The 23,880-nt window shown below is 37.3% G+C and overlaps 1 protein-coding gene and 1 non-coding gene across 2 annotated transcripts in view; both read right to left on the bottom strand.

Annotated features, from left to right (window-relative positions):
* Positions 1-23,880, bottom strand: part of THSD7A (thrombospondin type 1 domain containing 7A) — a 449,664-nt gene that overhangs the window by 289,127 nt on the left and 136,657 nt on the right. The gene's annotated exons all lie outside the window — the stretch shown is intronic.
* On the bottom strand, positions 21,882-22,007 carry LOC133750129 (U6atac minor spliceosomal RNA). The gene has a single exon (XR_009864650.1). It is a non-coding gene; the product is annotated as a U6atac minor spliceosomal RNA (small nuclear RNA).

Genomic DNA, 23,880 nt, shown 5'->3' with positions numbered 1-23,880 from the left:
TTTATATCTTATATAGTATTCCAGAACTTCTGAAATTTTTGACATCACAGCATGGAAGCTTTGCTCATTTCCTGTCTTGCAGCATTTAGAATTAGGTAATCCTTGTTCTTCCCTTTTTTTCCACATTCCAAGGAGGATGTATCCAACATCTAATTGCCTTTTTGGGAAACTCATTATGTAATTTCTGATTTTACTTTTTGATTGAGGCACTATTTATGTTCTCATTGTTTGCCATCAGAGAATAGCTTGTAAAAATTACTGCTATTTAAAATTTACTACATTTTATTGCCTCGTGCATATCTAACCATTAAATCATCCTTTGCACTCTCTTATTACAGTTCCCTCCTTGAATTATATTCTTAGACTAACATTAAGGTGGTAATATTACCATTATGACTCATTATATTATTCTTGCATTTCTGAACATATCTGCTTATTTATGTTGGTACTATATTATGTGACATTCAAAAGAACATAATTGTCAAATATTCATCATCATTATAGAACAATCATCTTTGTCTCACTTTTAACTTTTGCTTAGAATTTTAATTTCCTTCAGAGTGTAGCACATCTGCTTTGGGGGACAGATAAGTTGATTAATAAATAAGAAGTTATTACTTGTGTCATAGTGCTTTGTGGAGCCATGGTGGAGCCCGAGGCAAAAGGAGATATGTGGACTCTGACTTGAACAGAAGCAAACTCATCAATCATCTTTTCAAAATCTACTTCTTCACTCATCTCATGGGAAAACTGACATGATTGGCAATTTCTCTTGAACAAGAGACAATGTAAATTAATTTTAATTATCTTCAGCTGAATTGAAATTGAGAAATTCTATTTTGCTATAAAAAACATTTAATGTAAAATAATACTATTTGAATCTTTTTTCACCAGCTATAATGTATTGGGAAAGAATTACCCATAAACTACATAAAACATTTGTTTAAGGATGTACAATTTTTCTTTTGCTTCAGACTCAACATGCCTCCCTGGAAAGCCAATGGTGTTTAGTTAAACATTTGAATTCATTTATTTTCATTGTACTTTGAAAGCTGGAGAAGAGTGAGATGGGGGGGTTGGAGATTCTCCATTCACTGATTTACTCCCTGAATGCCTGCAACAGCCACGTCTGGGCCATGCCAAACACAGATCTCAGAACTGAATTCAGGCCTCCCACATGGGTGGGAGGGACCCAAGAACTTGAGCCACCGCCTCTGTCTCCCATGGTGCACAAAAGCAAGAAAATGCATTGGAAGCAGAGAAGCTTTATTCAAACCAAGTACTCTGATATGAGATGCTGGTGTCCCCAGCAGCAATTTAATTACTGTTATTTTGTTCATGAAAGAATATTTTTTGCATAATATTAATTTAAAAATATTTTTCAACTTTTATTTAATAAATATAAATTTACAAAGTACAACTTTTGAATTATAGCAGCTTTTCCCCCCATAACCTCCCTCCTACCCACAACCATCCCATCTCCCACTCCCTCTCCCATCCCATTCTTCACCACGATTCATTTTCAATTATCTTTATATACAGAAGATTAACCTAGTATATACCACATAAAGATTTCAACAGACTGCACCCACAAAGACACACAAAGTATAGAGTATTGTTTGGGTAGTAGTTTTACCATTAATTCACATAGTACAACACATTAAAGACAAAGGTCCTACATGGGGAGCAGGTGCACAGTGACTCCCATTGTTGATTTAACAATTGACACTCTTATTTCTGATGTCAGTAATCACCTGAGGCTATTGTCATGATCTGCCAAGGCTATGGAAACCTCTTGAGTTCACCAACTCCAACCTTATTTAGACAATGCCATATTCAAAGTGGAAGTTCTCTCCTCCCTTCAGAGAAAGGTACCTCCTTCTTTGATGGCCCATTCTTTCTGCTGGGATCTCACAGAGATCTTTCATTTAGGTCATTTTTTTTTCCAGAGTGTCTTGGTATTCCATGCCTAAAATACTCTCATGGGCTTTTTAGCCAGATCCAAATGCCCTAAGGGATGATTCTGAGGCCACAGTGCTGTTTAGGGCATTTGCCATTCTGTGAGTCTGCTGTGTATCCTGCTTCCCAGGTTGGATCATTCTCCTTTTTAATTCTATCAACTATTATTTGCAGACATTGGTCTTATTTATGTAATTCCTTTGACACTTAATTCTATCTTTTTGATCAATCATGAACTTAAACTAATCACTTTAACAAGTAAGATGGCATTGGTACATGCCACCTTGATAGGATTGAATTGAAATCCCCTGGTATGTTTCTAGCTCTACCATTAGGGATAAGTTCGAGTGTCAAAATATTACTTCACATATTATCATTTTGATTATGAGTGTTTGACTCCCTAAATGAAATTTTCATTGAGAAAAAATGACTAACACTCCTATTTTGGCCGTGATGTACATAACAGAATCATCAGTTTTGAAAAAAACCTGCACTAAAATACAGGAAATAGTAAAGAAATAAAATGTACTGTGCTCTACATTTGATTAATTACACATGTGATTAAAAAAACAACACTCACTTTGGTTGTAATATTCTGTCCTATGATAGAGATGCTGATTAAAAATTTTGGTGGTCTATAAATAGCTTCTGAAAGGTATGAAAAATGAAACATATCACACGCGCCTTATGGCCACATCATGAATATGAGCACCGGCACTCTTAACCATTCTTCTCAGTAAAAGACAGGATTTTCATCCCTGGGAGTAGAAGTCAGGGTTAGTAGTTTACATCTGAAGCTCAGGGATCCATCACACTTACAAGCATATTTTTAAAAATTTCAACTTTAAGAGTATTGCTGCTGGAGAGCATTTCTGTCAACTCCAAGTACAATTTTGGCAAACAGAACCAGATTGCCAGTGACAAGCCAGACAGACATTAACCCCAACATTCATATCTTGTTGATGGTTGCACCTGCCTGCTAGTCTTGGCTATACAGTGGCCGTGAAGCTGACTGGAGCCTTCCAATGGCTCAGGGAAGAGTTTCTGCACTCTGCTGTAGGTTAGAATCATCCAAAGAACTGCAAAACCAGAATGATGCCTGGGTCTCACCCAAGGCCAATTCCTAGGAATTTCTAGCTGATGGGATGAGGCATCAATGTTGTTCTACAGTTCACAGCCTGGATTGAAATTTACCTATGGAAAAACCACAGGTGCTGCACAGGGTACATCAAAATGAGAGGAGGTTACAGGAGAACAAAGGATGCTATGTTAGAAGAGAAGAGCTACTTCCTATACGGCATGCACAGATAGACTTTTCTGAGAGATAAAAATTAAAGACTGGAAGGCAGAGGTAGCAGCTATGCACAAGTAAGGATACACTATTTCAAGGAGAGTGAAAACCATGAGCAAATATTCTGAATAAGAAAAGAAGGAGATGAGTATTGTCAAACTGGAATAAACTGGCCTAAACTAGCCTCCATACTTAAACAATGAGTTGGCCCTAAGGTGTCTTCCTAATTAGTCAACTATAACCTAGCTGGATGTACAAGCAAGTTTAACTTAAGTGAAGCTAAGCAACTGTAACTCAGCTAATCACAGTGGTCAACTCCCCAGCCAATCCTAGGCTGAAGGTTGCCAACTGGTACCCTAATGCCAGTCTGTAGCAATCAGGTAACCTCTCTCTGTCATTTCCTTTCTTTCTGGTTATACAAGTAGTTCCCCACATCAAAAGGGTGGGCACTCAGAGTCATCTTAGGTCTGGAATGCTGCCACATTATAGAATCATTTTTCTTGTTCAAGAAAACATTGTTAAAGTGAACTGACTCATTTTTTCTTTTAATGGTGTCAGGAGTACAGAGTTAGAGGAGAGTGATAACAGGTCAAGTTCAGCAGGGGTGAGAGGTAGTGGAAGAGGAGGGCGACTGGGAAATAAAGCCTTTGGGTGCCTACCTGTCCTCAAGCCCACTACTCTGCATTCACCTTGCTCACCTCAGCCAATTCACTCAGAAACCCTGTGATATTTGTAGTAAATTAAGAACAGTGTAAAAGTTTAAGCTATATAGGGGAATATAATAAACCAGATTTCATTGCTATTTATGTAGACAATGTAAGGATAAATGAATAAACAGATTTTTATTTATCTTCTCTATTTCTTTTCTCAACAGGAAACAAATTTAATTGACTTTTCTTCTTTGAAAGATTAAAATGTGGAGAAGGATTAATTTCTATACAGTAAAGAAAAATCATTTAAGATCTGACAAGGGCATAATAAGCATGATAGGGCTCTGTCATGAAAGATTAAGCTACTGAGTCTGAGTGGAGGAATTCTTTATTGGACAAACTATCTGCCCAGCAATTATGACCAAATTGGCTAAAGCTGCTAAAATGATAACTGTTATGTAAGGTCAAGCACTTGCTGGTTCAATGACTGCCTTAGATATCTCAGTGCACAATAAAATGCTTTTCTCCTAACTGTCATTTCCCTTAATTTGATTGAAATCGAGAAGTAATTTTTACTGGAACAGGATTATGACTTTGAATAACTGACATTGCAGAGAGTAGAAATGACTTCCATGACATTGGCCTTGTCATATTCTATAGAGAAAAGGTTTTGAGGAGCTGCTTGAAACAGGGAGTCCACACTTTTTTCATAATTGAAAATAAAACCATACTTTATTTTTCTTTTATCAAACCAAGTAAATGATGTTATCCTCTTAGGAGCCTTAGGTTAATGTCATGGGCCATTTTAGTCCTGCGTCCTTGGTCACATTACTTTGAAAAATGGAAATGCCATTCCTCAGTGCAATTCTCCTTCAGGCAAGAATATAAAAAAATATAAGAGGTCAGAACTTTAGAAATCCATAGTAAATGGAGTGAAGCCAACATTTTACGTATGGAGCCCACTCCAATTAACAAAACTCTCACCCACTTTGTAATGAATTTAAAAAAAAAAATATATATATATATATATATATAAGCTTTTGAAAAGTCCTCCAAACATTCCTTTCATGTCAGGCTCCACAGATTACTATCTGTCACATTAAATTAAAAGCTTTGGTTGTTATTAAAATAGTGCCAAATTTTAAATCTCATTTTATTTCAACGAGAGTATTATAAAACTTGGTTAGCTTCCAGCAATGAGTCCACATTAAGTCGAAAATATATACCTGGGTACTTATTATGACTAGATAACCTTAGAATGGAGAAAACAACACTTCAGTTTCTCTACTTCATGGAAATCTAAGATAGTTCTCTTTAACTTTCTTCCTGACTTTTTAGGTCCCAAATGTAACCACATGGTGAAAACACAGAAACAAAGCATGTATTAACCTTGGTTTGTAGGGTGTTAGATAGTAATCTATTTAAGAAGCAATTCTTTCCTCACAATCATTTTTTATGGAAGATAGACATTACAGAGGTTGTATACAAACATTGGAATCAAGGCAAGGGCTAAGTCATCCATTTGATAAGGATATCTCAGGTATAGCTTTTGTTCTAACTCCATTTCCCGAAAGCTGACTCCAACTGGTGGTTTCTCTGGTACTTTCCTTCCTGTCTACTGAGGCTGGTGTGTGTGCTTTCCTCTTCAACTGTTTTAAAGGCAGTCACCCTAGTACTTCGGAAGGTCAAAGTTCAAGACAAACTGGCTTTGCTGAGGCTCTTGCTCTATGGAAGATAGGCTGACTTCTTGGAGAGACATTAGCACCATACAGGCTAACTTACACTACAAGGAGAACACTATATCATTTCTCAAATCTCCTAGTAGAAACTGAATCTTCTTTTTTTACAAGATTCTTTTTTATTATGATTACAATTTTTATAATGACTATACTTAGGGACTGGACACGTAGCCTAGCTGTTAAAGATGCCCACGTCCCATATGGGAGTGTGATTTGATTCCTTCGTCCAGCTCCTGACAACTTCCCATCAGCGTAGACTCTGAGGGGCAGTGGTAATGGCTCAAATGATTAGGTTCCTGATACTCACGTGAGAGACTTAGCTTTAATACCTAGAACCTGCTGCTCGCAGGCATTTGGGGAGGGAACCAGAGTTATATGTCTGTATCTCTCTCTTGCTCTAGATCTGGCTCTGGCTCTCATTCTCACTCGTGCTCTATTTCTCTCTTTTAAATGGATTTAAAAAAAAACCCTACAAATGCTTAAATTAAATGTATATATGTATTAATACTCCCAACCTCTCAGCTTCCCTTAAATATTCTCTCTAGAAATATAAAGAGAGCGAGCTGGAATCTGGCTTAGTGGTTAAGGTGTTTCTTGGGATACCTGCATCCCATATCAAAGTGCCTGGGTGGAGTGTCAGCTCTGTTTCCGATTCCAGGTTCCTGTTAATGTGCACCCTGGTAGACAGCAAGTGATGGTTCAGGTAGTTGGGACTTTGACACCTGTGTGGGACACATGGATTGAATCCAGGCTCCTAGCATCAGCCTGACCCACCACTGGTTTTTGCAACCTTTTGGGGAGTGAACCAATAGAGAGATCTCTCTTTCTTTCTCTTTCTCTATCATTCTGCCTTTCAAATAAATAAAAATAAACATTAAGAATTAAAATCATCCTTTAGAACATGAAGAGGATAATATTGCCATCATATTTTTGGAAGAAATATATGAAGGAACAAAATTTACACATGAATAAAACTGTCCATAATGTGTTAAGGTTTTATATCATTTACATTTTATGGGTTAATGTAATTCCAAAAGAAGAAAATAACTGGCACTCATGCACTACTCATGTAATACCTTGTCATTAACCTGTTAGGTCCAGCACTAGGTTTGGCACTGAGGATACAATGAAAAAAAGTGATTCTTTGGGGCTGGCGTGGTGGAATAGTAGGTTAAACTGTTCCCTGTGATGCCAGCTTCCCATATTCCAGACTCAGCTCCTCTTTTTATGATCCAGCTTCCTACTAATTAGTCTACGAAGGCAACGGATGATGGTCAAAGTACTTAGACCCCTGCCACCCCTGTGGGAGAGCCTGATGCAGTTCCAGGCTTGAGGCTTTGGCCTGGACCCCCCCTGGCTGTTGCAGCATTTTGGGGGTGAACCAGCAGATCAAAAGACTGATAGATAAATATAGATCTCTCTCTCTCTCTCTCTTTCTCTCTCTCTCTCCTTCTCTTCCTCCTTCTTCCCACCCCTTTCTCTTTCTCCATCACTCTTTCAAATAAATAAATATTTTTTAAAAAGTGCTTACGGATTTATAGTCAACTAGAAGACAGACATTCAGCAAATGTTTAAAATAAAGTGCACGGGAACTTGCAATTATAATAGGTGCCATCAAAGAGAGGCACGTGAGGCACAGGAGTATTTGGCAGAGGTATTTAAACTGGTCCAGGGCATCAGTGAAAACACCCTGAGGAATTAAGAGGAAGAGGGTAAGCTAGCAAAAAGGCTGAACAGAGGTTAACTTGAAAAAAAAAAGAGGGCTACTTCCCATCAGATTATACTTGCCTTTGAAACTTTTCCAATTCTAATATTCTACAAGTCCTTTTGCACAGATGTTAAAATTCTCCTTCTATGATATTCTAGAATTTGAAATGTATTTTTGTATGAGTAAATACTTTTAATTAATCATGTTTCAATTACATTGAATGATTTAGGCCACTTTGGTAACTATTAAATTCCAAATGCTCATGAAGGTTTGAGCATAATATACACTGTAAAAATAGAGAATTTCACGTGTCTCCAAGCTTAGAGGAATACCACAACTATTAGGATATACAATTCTCAGAAAGCAACTGAACCTTCAGACACCAAATAATTTTAAAACCATATTTTACAAACTACATATGTCAGTAATAAAAACTTCCATCAAAGAAAAGCTCAGGAACAGATGGCTTCATTAATGAATTTTACCAAGCATTTAAAGAAGAATCAGCACCAATTCTCATTGTTACCCCCAAAACAGAAGAGAATAAAATTCTTCCAAACTCAATCTACCAGGCCAGCATTATCTTGATACCAGAAAAGGGCACAAAAAAGCAAAGCAAGCACAGGCCAACATGCTTGGTGAGCACAGACGCAAAATACTTAACAAAAATCTAGGAAACCCAATACAACAGCATTTTAAAAAGATTGTTCACAATTGTCAAGTAGGATTCATCCCAGCAAAGATAGTTTAATACACACAAGTTAATAAATGTGTTATACCACATGATAGAAAGAAGACAAAATCAAATGTTAATTTCTATAGATATATAAGAGGCATTCAATAAAATTCAACATCCTTTCATGATAAAACTCAATAAGCTGGTAGACAAAGAACATACATCAACACACTACATGCCACACATAACAAGTCAATAGCTAACATTATGCTGAATGGGGAAGAGCCAAGGGCTTTCTCTAAGACCTGGAACAAGACAAGGATGCCTACTTTAGCTAATTTTATTCAACACTATACTGAGAATCCTGGCTATAGCAATTAGATGAGAAAGAAATCAAGGATATCAAAATTGGAAAGAGGAAATCAAATGTGTGACTATCTACAGAGGACCTGGACTCACATGTAGAGAACTCCAATGACTCCCCCAAAATCTATTAGAACAAATTCAGCAAAAATACAGGACACAAACTCAACATGAAAATATTAGTAGCATTGTGATACAGTAAAGGCAGGTTATCTGAAAAACAAAAACAATCCCATTTCCAATAGCTCAAAAATTTTTCAGAAAGAATGCTTAGGAATAAATTTAATCAAAGGAGTGAAATAGCTCTACAACAAAATTTATAAAATGTTGATGAAAGACATTAAAGAGGACACAAAGAAACAGAAAGATACCCCATGTTCATGGATTTGAAGAATCAATAGCATTAAAATGATAAATTTCAGCATTAACATTACATGCATTTAAAAAAAAAGTTCCATATTATACGACACCTGCTACTATATAAAATACCTTAATTTTACTTAGTCCATGAAAGTTCAATAAATATTTTTTAGCACTTCATTTCACAAAATTCAGATGAATGATTGTACTTCCTATTATTTCCAATTATTCTATAATTACATTTATAAGGATAATCAAAACTGGTTTTGGTTTGAGATTTTTAAACATACACCATTACTATAGTGTGGCTGAGGGCAGCTCAACAGTTGCACTGCTCTCAACTACCTGGTTTCCCCACTATTTCTGGTGATCTCATTTTGCTCTATTGCTTGCAATCTCAGCCTGGCTACAGGTGATCAGTGACTCATTTTGGCTTGTAATAGCGCCACTCCCTTCATATTTCATTTCCAATATTTTTTGCTTGCCACCATGCATTTCAAACAAAGGGAAAATGTAGGATGGGTCTATATTCTTTTCAGGCCATCTCAAACCACAGTGGAGCTTTTAGACCCACTGACCTCTATTGGGGAGGAACACAGTTCAGACATTGTTCCCTTAACTTTTATGCCTGGTATGTGTCAACTATGAATATTCAAGTTGTATTCTAACATCAATGCAGAATTTTCCAGTTAAACAGAATTCTGAGATCGGTTACAATACCAGTGTGAGTGTTTAATGAGAGGTGACTATGATCCCACCAATTCAACATGAGGTGATGACACGTTCCTAAATTTGCAGGATTGTTCATCCACTCCTCACAAAATTTGTTAGTAAGTTCACAGAAGTCAGAAGATAGATGGTTGGATTTCTGTTATACCTCTTTTGTACACTCTGTAACTCTGAATATAGCCACAATACTTGAAATATGTAGTATGCTTGCTATTCCGACATTTTAACCCAAAAATACTAACAACATTGTTCTCAATTTCTATAACTAGAAATACATTTATAAGGATAGTCAAAACTGTTTTTGGTTTGAGATTTTTAAGATTTTTGAGATTTGAGAGTTAGAATCAAAAGCTTGATTTTGGAAGACAATTCCAAAAAAAAATTCAGCCTGTTATATATTGCAATCATATAATGAGTTCCAGAACATAAAATTAATGTAAAGAATTAAATATTAACTTGCCATATGTCAGAATCCTTACTAGACTGCTTTATTTAATCTCAGCAATAACTGTTCGGTCGAATATCATTATTCCTAGTCCAGGGATGCAGCAACCAAGCCAGTGAGATGAGTGAATCTCTCATGATTACATAGGTAACATTTGGATGAAATGAGATAGTAAATCAGCTATACTTGACTTTAAGGTCCACACATCTTTCATTACAGTGTTGTCTGTTATTTATCTCTTGCTGATCATTATAAAGCAGTTAAAGATTATGTTGGGAAAACAGACTGTTTACCAAGGATAGTCAGTATAGTGAAGAGTCTAGTATGTATGAAAGCCTGATGATGCTTGACCTGGAGTAATTATTGATGAATTTATCCAATTTCATGAGATCCCAACATGAGGCAGTTTCTATGCTAGATGATAACAGTCAAGAAAATGATCAAGATGCAATCTGGGTCCTTAATAGCCTACTTAGGATGAGAGAGAGAAAGAAAGAGAGAGAAATTTCCACACAGTGTAAGTTGTATGCATAACGTGCTACAAAAAGACAAAAGAGAGCACCTAATCAGTCTCAGCTGGGGTGGAGCAGAAAGGCCCAAAGAGGCATTAAATGAACTCACCATAAAGGACCTCAGGAGTCCCCATGCCAAATGAGATGGAAAAGGATGTGCAAGGAGAAGTTTATTAATAGAGAATGTGGAAAACTAAATGTTGCTGTGATTGCTGCAAAGACAGTATGTTAGGACATTAATGATACTACAGTAAAAGATACTAAAAAATAAGTAGAAACAGATTCTGAGATAAGTTGATTTGATTTCTTCTTTGAATATGGTGATAAACCAGTGACATTTTTAAATTAGAGGAGTAATGGGGCGGGCGCTGCGGCATGGCAGGTAAAGACAACACCTGCTGTGCTGGGATCCCATATGGGCACTCGTTCGAGTCCCAGCTGCTCAACTTCTGATGGAGCTCTCTGCTATGGCCTGGGAAAGCAGTGGAGGATGGCCCAAATGCTTGGGTCCCCGCACCCACATGGGAGACCCAGAAGAAGCTCCTGGCTCCTGGCTCCAGATCAGCCCAGCTCTTGCTGTTAAGGACATTTGGGGAGTGAACAAGCAGATGGAGGATATCACTCTCTGTCTCTGCCTTTCAAATAAAAAAAATAAATAAGTAAATATTTAATGATAAAATCCACATTTTAGAGAGAGACCCTCAGTATGACTTCGGACAAGAGGGCCAGGAGGCTATTGCTGTGGCCCATGGTACCTGATTAGGAGGGACTAAAATAACTTTCAGTGTAGTTATAATTCTTGCCGAATGGATAGATTGTGAGATAACATGAGGAGTTTAGCAAAACTTCCAGATTTCTAAATGAGTAGTTTTATGATTGTTGAGGCCAGTTACGAACCAGGGCAATAAGAAGTAGAAGCTGTTTTGGTGGGAAAGATGATGAGTTCCACCAGAATAGAGATTTGTTGTACTTGAATTACCATGATTACCGTGTGTAACGAGGATCTGGAAGTGTTGAGTGAGCAGCTGGGAATAATGTGTTGAAAACATGTCTGTTAAGTAACTCCATTAAAAAGGTAAAATTGCCAAGGATTAATACATAGTATTAAAAGATTGCTATGTGCAAAATGATTTATGTGAATCTATCTAGTACATTTAGGGCAAATAATTGGAAGATACAAGGAAGTAGATTTTAACCATTATAAGGAAGAAGTAAAATATGTCCTGAAACATGAGGGACTTACTGCAGAAAAATAAGTCTTGGTATTGCTCAGAAAGTGAGAATTAAAAAGTATTATGAGGCTGGCGCCACAGCTTACTAGGCTAATCCTCTGCCTGTAGTGCCAGTACTCTGGGTTCTAATCTCGGCTGGGGCATCAGTTCTGTCCCGGTTGCTCCTCTTCCAGTCCAGCTCTCTGCTGTGGCCCGAGAAGGCAGTGGAGGATGGCCCAAGTGCTTGGGCCCCTGCACCTGCATGGGACACCAGGAAGAGGCACCTGGTTCCTGGCTTCGGATTGGCGAAGCACTGGCTGTGGCGGCCACTTGGGGGGTGAACCAACTGAAGGAAGACCTTTCTCTCTGTCTTTCTCTCTCTCACTGTCTAACTCTGCCTGTCATAAAAAAAACTATTATGAGTGTCAAACAGATTTTCTGCATTTTACAGAGCAGGGTTTGCAACTCATATACTCATGGGCAGTAGGCAAATGGCAAAATTTCTGAGGAGAACAAGCAGTAAAATAAAAAGAACACTTATGAGGAGTCTTCAAAAGATTCATAGAAATGCATATTATCAAAAACAATGTACGAATTTCAAATATTTTGCACCAAAAGAAAATTTTTGAATCCTATTTTCCATGAACTCTTTTTAATATTAAGAACATGAGTTCAGTCCTGACTATGGCCATGAGAGAATATGGACCTACTATTATAGTTTTGATCAGAAGTTAAACAAAAATAGAAATAATAATTTTGTGGAAGATAGCCAACTTTTAAATAATGACAGTGAATTTTTGTATCTTTGAATTTGGCCAGGCCAAATGTATTGCCATCCTTGTAGAGTTAACAATGGAGTAAGATGACTTCCCTTACTGTGAAATTTGTAGATTTTTAACCTATGATCTCCAAATAAATACTGTTGCTTTAAGTGTCTCAAGCTACAATAATTTAGGGTTTTCCTTTAGTTGGATATAATTGTATTATTTGCCATTGAGCAACCTATCTTTGACCATAAATTCTCCAAAATCTTATCACATTACATTCTATATGCCTGGAATAACCTCTCCACTTTACTCAGACGATTGACTATCCACTAACTCCTTAAAGCCCAATTCATGCCCTGAAGTCTTCACAAATGAACTTATGATGGACAGAATTCTCATTTTCTTTAAGTCACCAATTATTTTTCATACTTTCATCTACCACATTTTTAAACTAAAAACTCCTTGAGTAAGGTGCAGATTTAAACAATTTTATGTTTTATGTGGTATTCTGTATAATATGTAATATTATGTAGTGCTATCTCTTGAATAAACTTCAACGCCAATGTTGAGAGATTATATAAATAAGTAAATATTTTTATGTGAAGACCTAAAGAAGAAACATGTAGTATTCCTGTTCTTAGTTTACTAGATCCCAAAAGATAATAATAATGTGCTACTGATTCTGTAGATTTTATAATTGCTTTTAAATGTATGATATTAACCCTTAAAGATCTATGTGTAGAAAATTCAGGAATCTGTCCGGTAAGAAGACAATATTGGAGCCTCCCAAGTTTCCATGCTTAGGTACCTTCCTGGCAAATGAAGTAATAAAGTTCCTTCACTAAAATTTGTGCCAAATAAATGCCTGTAAAAGGCAATACTCACTGCCGTCTTGTAGTAGTACGTTGTACAATTGCTGTAGTTGTTCTGGAAGCTGCTGATCATTTTAACTGCATAATTACAATCATTACATTAGCCTTCTGTAGACTGACATTTAGTATTGTGTCTGCTGGTATGTATGATTCCATGCACTTTGATTCACTGGAAAACTACTGAATGGATGTCTCTAAATGTTACATGACATTACTCTGTAAAATTTTTTTCATAAAAACTTACAAATTAGAAAAAAATACCACATGTATCACATAACATTGGTTTGGTTTTTGTATCAGAAAGTATGATCATGGTAGCATCTCGGTTGTAGAGAATTTGACCAGTGAACATAAGAAGTGATTTTTTTTTATTCTTTCAAATTACATGAGTTGGCAAATCAACAATACTGTGTTTCATTTCAGCTTCCAGATAATTTATTCACTGCTGCAAGGATACAAGACCCTCTAGGGAATGTCCCAAATCTATGTAACATTACCTCTTACTATACTTTCCATTTAGCTACAGCTGACAGATGTGACAAAATTGCAAGTAGCCAGACAACTCCCTGAACAGGGCCTACAGGAGCAATTCCCACAGCTGCACAGAAGAAAGAACTGCAAATTATTCCACACTCAGGTTAAATTATTTCAAGTTAATTTGCACTTGAAGTTCTCTCTCCAAAGACACCTTTATTCCTCAACGCATCACAGAGCTGTTCTGGGTTGATTCTATTTAAGTTCAAAACAACACTTCAAATTGGAAATCATCCAACACGGAAAGCAAGTAAAAAGATTAGGGAATTTGCTGATTTCAGAAATGGTAAGGAGAGAACACTGTTAATTATAGGAGCTAACAGTTCTAACCATTTAAAATAGTTACCTAAGAGTGGAGAATCAGCTCCAATTTGGATCATATATGATGCCCAATACTATTTTTTTAATTGCTATACAAGTTATTTAAAATACAAACATATCTATATGCAGGTGCCTTAAAATGTTACTCATTTTTTGCAATCATATTGCTAAGGTACCTTAACATTGCCAAGAGGCAAGTTTCTAATTAAGGTCCAGAAAAGCCCAATACAGCAAATTTGTGACAAGAAAATAAATGAACTCCTGTCATCCTAATAAGATAGTGTGACTTCTGTGTTCAGGTTAGTTCGATGCTGACCTTGAGGCAGGGAATCCAAGTTTCTATCTGAGCACTACAGATCAAGCTTCTCCAAGGCCTTGGAGAAGACAGAATTAGGTACATGAACACACATTTTTTTTTAAAAAAAAATTTGTTTATTTGAAAGACAGAGTTAAGAGAGGCAGAAGAGAGAGAGAGAGACAAAGGTCTTCCATCCACTGGTTCACTCCCTAGATGGTCGCAACAGCTAGAACTAGACCAGTCTGAACCCAGGAGCCAGGGGCTTCTTCCAGGTCTCCCTCGCGGGTACGATGGTCCAAGGACTTGAGCCATCTTCCACTACTTTCCCAGGCAGAGCAGAGAGCTGAATCAGAAGTGGAGAAGCTGGGACTCGAATCAGCACCCATATGGGATGCAGGCACTGCACTACCTGCTATGCCACAGCGCTGGCCCCGTGAGTATACCTTAAAATAAAGTTTAAACCCTTATCATCCCAGTATTGCTCTAAAGTATGCTTTTTATTCATTCTCCCTTATAAAACTGGAAAAATCTACTATAAAAAAACGTCTCACTATTAAAGTAAAAACTTAAGCATTGTATATTTCAGGATATTCAACTATTTAATAAATATGATTATTAATTTTCTGTAATTTATTTTATGGTTTATGATTTTTATGAATCCTAAATCCTTAGTTGCATATGCTCATATAAGTAAGATGTAAATTACAAGTAAAGCATCAAAACAGATTGAGTTCTTAATAATTTAGCATGATATTTACCTTAAAAATGAACTAGGGTGATAAAAGTGTATTCTAAATAAATGTTTACAGCTTTCTTACTGTTTTCAAATTTATGTTTAATTATAAAACATATCCATTTTTCTATTTGATAGCAGCACTTCTACAAGGTGAAATCTTCCATTTCCCACCTACATAACCAAAGAGTGACAGTTACCATGTAACTGACTTCTTCCGTCTCATGGAAGCTGACTGTGCTACACAAGTGACTATAATGTGCGTTGATGGAACTCTCAGGGCCAGACACATTAACTGGTTGCTCTGTCTCAATATATGTTGTGTTGCCCAGGACAAAAATCTAAAACAAAATCTCATTTACTCCGAAGCACAGTCTGAACAGTGTGTAAGAAGAATATTCTTAAAATTATATGGCAGAGCCGGTGCTGTGGCATAGTGGGTAAAACTGCCGCTTGCAGTGCCAGCATCCCATATAGGCGCCGGTTCAAGTCCCCGCTGCTCCGCTTCCCATCCTCTCTGCTGTGACCTGGGAGAGCAGTAGTCCTTGGGCCCCTGCACCCATATGGGAGACCCTGAAGATGCTCCTGGCTTCAGATTGGTGCAGCTTCGGCCATTGCAGCCAGTTGGAGAGTGAACCAGCAGATAGAAGACCTCTCTCTCTCTGCCTCTCCTTCTCTCTGTGTGTAACGCTGACTTTCAAATAAATAAATCAATCTTTAAAAAATTATAAGGCAATATTGATTGAAAATCTTATGAACAGTTTTATTTATTTTAATTGTTTAATTATTAAACATTTACTATTTTAATATCTGAAAAACCACAAGACAGCCAATATGCTAAGGATGTGGGAATCTATTTGCAGGTGGAATTTTAAGGCTTGACGATCAAGCTAAATAGATACCACATGGGAGCACAATTCCTGGCAGGATTCCAAGTCATGTCATACGATGAGAGAATTTAATTAAATAGTGTATTCTCTTTTGCTATTTTAGCAGTGCAGAAATATATTTGAGTGAATTTATCCCAAATATAGATGTATCATACAATATTTTATAACTTTTGGAAAAATGTTGAGTTTTATAAAATCATATTTTTTCTTACTAAAAATATCCACTTAATTATAAAAGATATTCAAATCTCACAGAAAGATTATTAACAATAGTTAACAATAACATTGATTTCAGTGAAAAAATAACCCAGTGAGTAACAAAATGGCAGAAACATCATGTGTAAATCTGAGAATTATCTTAGGGCTAAACTGTTGTTGGAATATTTTCATGGAATATTTCCAGCGTGTTCTGAAAGCCGGGGAAAACCCACTTCAACCCTCGCCATCATTTCTCAACACTTAATTTATTTTGAACTCAGTGACAATCTTATTCTGGCACTGTTGTGCTTTGGCTCTCATGACTCTGCTCTCACTGCCTTCTCTCATTGCAGCCCACAGGAAAATAAGACTTCATTCACAAGCACTTGTAGCTTCATGTGGGGAAAAAATGGTGAGTTAAAGAACTGTCTGTATTTATTTATTTATTTATTTGACAGAGTTATAGACAGTGAGAGGGAGAGACAAAGAGAATGGTCTTCCTTCTGTTGGTTCACTCCCCAAATGGCCGCTACAGCCAGAGTTGCACCGATCCAAAGCCATGAGCCAGGTGCTTATCCTGGTCTCCCATGCGGGTGCAGGGCCCAAGCACTTGGGCCATCCTCCACTGCCTTCCCGGGCCATAGCAGAGAGCTGGATTGGAAGAGGAGCAACCGGGACTAGAACCCAGCGCCCATATGGGATGCTAGCGCCGCAGGTGGAGGATTAACCAAGTGAGCCACAGCACCGGCCCCAGATCTGTCTGTATTTAGTTTGTTTGCAAAGTCCTTTTTAAAGCAATATCATATTTTATATACTGTCTTATAATGATGAAAAATATTGTCCTTCATATACTAATTATAAATTCTTTGTGATTATGATTGTTTTTTTTTTTTCTTTTTTCTTTTGACAGGCAGAGTGGACAGTGAGAGAGACAGAGAGAAAGGTCTTCCTTTGCCGTTGGTTCACCCTCCAATGGCCGCCGCAGCTGGAGCACCACACTGATCTGAAGCTAGGAGCCAGGTGCTTCTCCTGGTCTCCCATGGGGTGCAGGGCCCAAGGACTTGGGCCATCCTCCACTGCACTCCCGGGTCCCAGCAGAGAGCTGGCCTGGAAGAGAAGCAACCGGGACAGAATCCGGCGCCCCAACCGGGACTAGAACCTGGGGTGCCGGCACCGCAGGCGGAGGATTAGCCTATTGAGCCGCAGCGCTGGCCATGATTGATTTAAAAAAAAAGTCTGGAGGCAGATGTTCTGGTTAAGTAGCTATGACACCACCTGGGATCCCTGTATCCCATATAGCAGTGCCTGGGTTCGAATCCTGGCTATCATTATTACCAACAGAATGGTTGTTGACATCTATTGCTTCCTTACACTTTTTCCTGGTGTTAGAATAGTTTAGTTTGATGTAATTCTTTTAACTTTTTCAGACAGAGACTTAGCCATCATAATTTTTATCAACATAGTGGAAACTCTGAAGAAAGTTTATTAGAGGGGCCAGATACAGTACCAGCATCCCATATTGGCATCTGTTCCAGACCCAGCTGCTCCACTTCCGATCCTGCTCTCTGCTATGGCCTGGGAAAGCTGTAGAAGATGGCCAAAGTCCTTGGTTTCCTACATAGACATGGGCGAACTGGAGGAAGCTCCTGGTTTTGGATCGGCATGGCTGTGTCCAATTGGGGATGGAAGACCTCTCTTTATCTCTGCCTCTCCTTCTCTAACTCTGACTTTCAAATAAATAAGTAAATCTTTAAAAAAAGGAAGTCTATTAGAAAACCTTCTGATAAAACAGGCTTACAGCTAAAAAGCTTGCTCATTGTAAGTATGCATAACACACTTAGCTGGTCTCCCTCTCCAAGCAAAATCTTCTGGGTGGATGGTTTTATCTTAGCCTTCTCAAGTAAACTAGCATGTGTGTGTGACTGTACACAACCAATCAAACTTCCTGGCAGAGTTCAAACTCTCATGTCAAAGAAGCGAAAATACTCTTTCTCAATTTGTCTTAATATGCCTAAATATAGGTATGGAAGTATGTCTGCATTGTATCAGAAATAGCTTCCAATTAACATACACACTACTGTGCACATTTTTTATTATCCCTACTTTGTAGTTTAGGATATGAGGAAAACAGATATTTTACTTCAGAGTACAGCGTCAGGATTAAGTGGCAGCCTCAGGATTAAATCTTGGGCCAGTGTAGACCCTGTTATAGCTTTCACAGTATTGATGAGAAGTTCCTGTTCTTACAGATGTTTATTTGTCATTGTCTTAAGATAGTTGCATTTATTAACCTTTACAAAACCTATTACCAGGGCTGGCACTGTGGCTCACTTGGTTAATCCTCTGCCTGCGGTGCTGGCATCCCATATGGGTGCCGGGTTCTAGTCTCAGTTGCTCCTCTTCCAGTCCAGTTCTCTGCTGTGGCCTGGGAAGGCAGTAGAGGATGGCCCAAGTCCTTGGGCTCTGCATCTGCATGGGACACCAGGAAGAGGCACCTGGTTCCTGGCTTCGGATTGGCGAAGCACTGGCTGTGGCAGCCATTTGGGGGGTGAACCAACTGAAGGAAGACCTTTCTCTCTGTCTCTCTCTCTCTCTCACTGTCTATAACTCTACCTGTCAAATAAAAAAAAAAAAAAAACTATTACTATGTTCTAACATAGTGCCTGTCATAAATGTCTTATGTGCAGCTGTCAATACATTTTTTCAGAGAATATTAAAATAAACAGCATGGTGTCAAATTGTATTTTGACTTTCTCCTTCCCTTGGATTTCACATGCATTTATTATACCTCCCTAATGCTCTGATCAAATAGACTTCGATGGACAACCGAACCCACTGAAATGCACAGAGAAAATTGGCATGCTTCATACAGCCATCATTTCTGAAAGAAAAAAGCTAGAGGATCTGAGAATCCTCAGTTAAAGGCAACCCATCCATCGGGCGTGGCAAGGAAGAAAAAGGATTTCTCACACTGAAACTGAAATTAATTGGAGTGTAATCAACAAAAAAACAAAACAGTTTTCAGAATACATTAGATTATCCCTTAATTAGTGGTATCTTTGAAGCACAACCCAATCTTTATACTAAGTGTATATACAAAATAAGTATTTGAGAGGAAGAAAGCATTGTAAGTTCTCAATAGATTTACTGAATAAAGTAGAAAAAATTTAGTCTCTACCTAAAACAAGTTATTTAAACTTTTAATCAAGCTTCAAAAAAAGTACAAGCAACTTATCACTGTGTACCATTATTCCTAACATTACAAAGCTGTCTAAACTCCAAAACTACCAGTATTTTCAAACTGAATAAAGGGGTAAAAGAAAAAAAATGATTGAAACATACTAGATAATAACATACTTTGATTTATATATTTAAGTTATGTGCAATTAATAATAATAATAAATACATATAATTTATTTCTGTTAAAGAATTAAGATGTTTTCTTCCCAAATCACATGAGCTATAAATTGAAGTGACTTAACTTTGTGGAGACTAGGGATGTAGATGGAATATATACTTTAAACCAGTATCTCCCTTAATGAGTTCCTCTGATAGGCATAAGGAAGAAACAGGAAAGAGCTGGCAGCTCTGAGAGTCACAGTGTGAATGGTGTTCTGTTCTGTGCTGGAGCCAGGAAGGGCTTAATAAAGGAGAGAGTGCAACAGGAGACCTTTCGGAAACATTCCTACCAATCTTATTCAAAAGAGTCAAGTTCCTTACCTTAGGCTAACCTGGGGTCCATACGCGAATGCATGGGTTGACTTCTCCCTCAACTCCTTCCTTGAGGAGAGGTCTCTACCTTATGGTCTATTTATGTCTCTTGACTAACATAAAGTTAAGAATGTATTCCTCTGTGGCTTTCCAGACATTTGGGGCATAGTTTGCCAAGTTTGTTTGTATTCTGGAAACTGTATGACAAGGCAGCTAAAGAAAATCAAATAACATAGCATGCATCACTTAAATTAGGTTTCCAAAGAAAAAGCACAATCATTCGATGTTTCACATCAGCTGGCACTTCAGAACTCAGAGTCTTTTAAAAAACATAAACTACTACAACAGATTTTATGAAGTGATGAATTCTTTATGCAAAAAGGGGAAGAAGAAAAGTGGTGTTGAGTAATTGCATATAATTTAAAAGCATTTGTCATTAAACTGACAACTTGAGATAATATTAACTAATATCAGAAATTAGACTATATATAATGAACTAAATATTTTTAAAAAGCCCCATCATGATTGTATTTACTTAAGTCACACAAAAAATACCTTAAAAGCATGCTTAAGTTGCCCACATGAGTAAACATATAAAACTCAAGCAGATATTTATTATAAATTTCAATGATTTAATGCAAATTTGCTACCAAATTTAAGTAAGCCAGGCCTAAGAGTTACTTCTACTTCTGAAAGTTGACTCAGTGATGCCATCTTTGATTGGGTGTCACAGTGATTCTGGTTAATACATTTACAAATGTGATATCCATTGTTTTACTCCCTCTTTCTCTCACTCTATTACAGCCTGGGCTCATACTGTACCCCCTACTGTCTTTCATATCTGCCACAAGAAAAGGACGGGGAAATATGCTCTCACGTTGGAGATACAGGAATGTTTGATTTTTACCATATCTATTGTTAAAACTACTTTAGAAAACACACATAGAGAGCACCTGTCTGCTGGTTTGCTTCTCAAATGCCCACAATAGCCAGGACTAAGTATCACCAGGGTGAGCTCTAGCAACTCAATGCAAGTCACCTGCATGAGTGGCAGGAACCAACCATTGCTGCCTTCTAGCGGCCATATCAGCACGAAGTTGGAATCAACAGCCAGAGGTGGCAATTTAGCCCAGGTTCATTGTGAGGCACAAGTGTCTTAACTGGCATGTTAACTGCAGCTCTATTACCTGCCCCTTTGCCCTATAGGTTATATAATTTGAAGTATAATTTAGCTACATTTCATCATGCTCGTTTTAGTGTCTTATGGAGAAAATGTTTCTGGAATACCATAACCCACTACAAAGTAATGTTTGTGAATCAGTTCATGAGTGTATTAGAGATGGTCAAAATAACTATCTTTTGTGGTTCAAAAATTCTATTTCCCATACTATTCCAATACTAATGTTATCCAGTATCTCAAATAACACCTATTATTATTATTTTAATACCTTCCAGTGGTCCTTAATACAGCATGCTTGAATTGAGCACATAATATGTTGTAAAAATAACTGCACACATCTACCAGCAATAACATTTCCATTATAATACTCTCTTTGCTATATAAATTATTTAGATTGTATTTTTACTAATACACCGGAGCTACATTGATCTGTTCATAAGTACTATTTTCACTGGGGTGCAATAGGCTACTACTGGAAATACATACCAAACTCACAAGTGGCAAAGCACGCAATGAGACTAAAAGAAAGTACCATCCCTCTGAAAGAAAAATAAGGTTTTGTTTGCAAAACTATTCCTTGTATTTTGATAGCCACACAATCTACTTTATTCACAGGGCTAGTTTATTAAGATAGGACACATGTTTGCTTATGATCAATAGTCACAACTATACTCAAAACCTGGTAATCTAGATTACACTTAATAAAATTGATCATTGCTTGGGTTTTGCCAAAGCGAGCACAGTGGTTAGATGCCACGAAGTAGGTGGCAATGCCTTAACCGTATGTGTGTTGTAAGGCCCTCGGGCCTCTTCCATCCTTGTCAAGGGGAGTGCTAACCTTCTCTCCTTTCATACAACACATTGCTTGGGTTTTGAATAGTGTAAACATTTTAAAAGGATGCTAGTTTTATTAAACATTATCAACTGCTTCGCAGAAGCTCATCTGTTCAGTCAAGGTACATCTATGAACCAGGTGCAACAACACAAAACAGAGGAAATCGTTTTCAAAGATTAAGCCCAAGCAGAACAGAAAATCATTAAAATACATTTATCAGAGGCTAAACAGCCAATGACTTATTGGCAATTGAGTGATTAGTCATCTGGTGTCATTACCTGAAAACTGCACATACCAGGCTATCCACTCAGCTCTGATTCAGGGTTTTTGAGCTTGTTATTTGTGTGTAAGAAGAGCTGCTCATAAATGTGATTTTTTCCTTTCATTTTAAAAACAGAAGCAGAAGAGGTAAATTAAAATTCAATCTGGATAAAACTTTTTCCACATAATGTGCATGTGGATTAAATATAAAAAGACTTTCCCAACTGATTTAACCACTGAACTGATGGGTCACACTGAGTTTAGAAAATCAGACATTCCTTTCTGTTCCTGAGTGCAAAGCAAGCACTTTCAGGCAGACCTCTGAATTCTCATCTTCAGCCATGAATGACACCATTAAATCTGATTCTTTCCAATGCTTGTGTTTGAATTCATGCCCAAGTACCTGTAAATCACAGTAGAGCCACAGTGGGAAAGTAATCATAGTATTTGTCTTTGCAAGAGATTTTTGCTCTCCTGGTTTGATTGCTGCCTCTCAGTTATGCATCTATTAATTTTTCACAAAGCTTCTGTTTACCACAACACCCTTCCTAGTATGCCAACGATATTGGCTGCTTGCTGAACCAGTATATGTAATTCTGTTGGGTTTAAGAATCATGGAAAACCCTGGGCATTTATTATTAAGGGGAGCCCCAGCTGACTTTTGTTTTTGCAATTTGTTAGCTAAAATCAATACATTCTATCATTATAATCTCTGCAAAACCTCAAATGTGTGTGCCTGGCAGGCAAAACCATCAGAGAGACGAAGATCTTCCCCAGACAGGGGAGGAATCTTATTTTTATTTTAATTAATATAAAATGCACATCCAAACCAGAGGCTTCAAGACCCAAAGGATTCTGTTCTAAAGCCTTCAGCAGCGTGGGGTACATTCTGGTTTCCATGTCTGCATCCTTCGACGCTTATTTGCTATTCCTTTGAAATTCATTTGGCTTGGGCCAAAATAAGTCTTGAAAGTGAAAGGAGCTCACAGAAACAAAATATTTTATTCAAGGATCTCTTTATGTTTTCTACTTATTTTTCTTAATGGACTGTCAAAGGTTTTAATATGTATATATTATCTCTTCTCTATCCATTTCTTAAACTTAAGAAAATACTCCTATAAGTTGCTAAGATTAGCACGCAGCTGAATCAACCGAGGAATACCTAAGATATCACTGAAATATGTCTTGCAATTTTCCTTCTATATATTCTTTATCACCCTATTTCGCTAACCTAAAGGGAGCTACGAGGCATCCCAGCTTTCTTCCATAATCATTATCATGCTTTATTAATTTTCAAATACCTGCTTAATGCCTAGAGTTAAATCTAATTTAGCAGATATCTTACATATTATAAAGAAAGTATAGGGAATAAGTGTATGTGTTATTAAAGCATGTTATAGTTTTGTAGTTATTCCTATAATTCATGTAAAATATTTATTAAAGGTGGTAACCTAAGTACCATTAAATATATGTAGATATTTTAAAATATGGATTTTGCATATATTTTCCCTAGTTTTGAGGAAGTTTCCATGTTTGGAAAAAAAAGAATAAGCAGGAGCCATAAATAAGCATTTATTGTTTGCTCTTTGCTTATGGCTGTATCTTGTATTATTAAGGGTGCAAGAGAACAACATCTC

The sequence above is a fragment of the Lepus europaeus genome, chromosome 20 (assembly GCF_033115175.1).
Source record: "Lepus europaeus isolate LE1 chromosome 20, mLepTim1.pri, whole genome shotgun sequence".
Classification (NCBI taxonomy): domain Eukaryota; kingdom Metazoa; phylum Chordata; class Mammalia; order Lagomorpha; family Leporidae; genus Lepus; species Lepus europaeus.
Note: the sequence above shows the minus strand (reverse complement) of the source record. Positions and strands in the feature narration are given on the sequence as shown.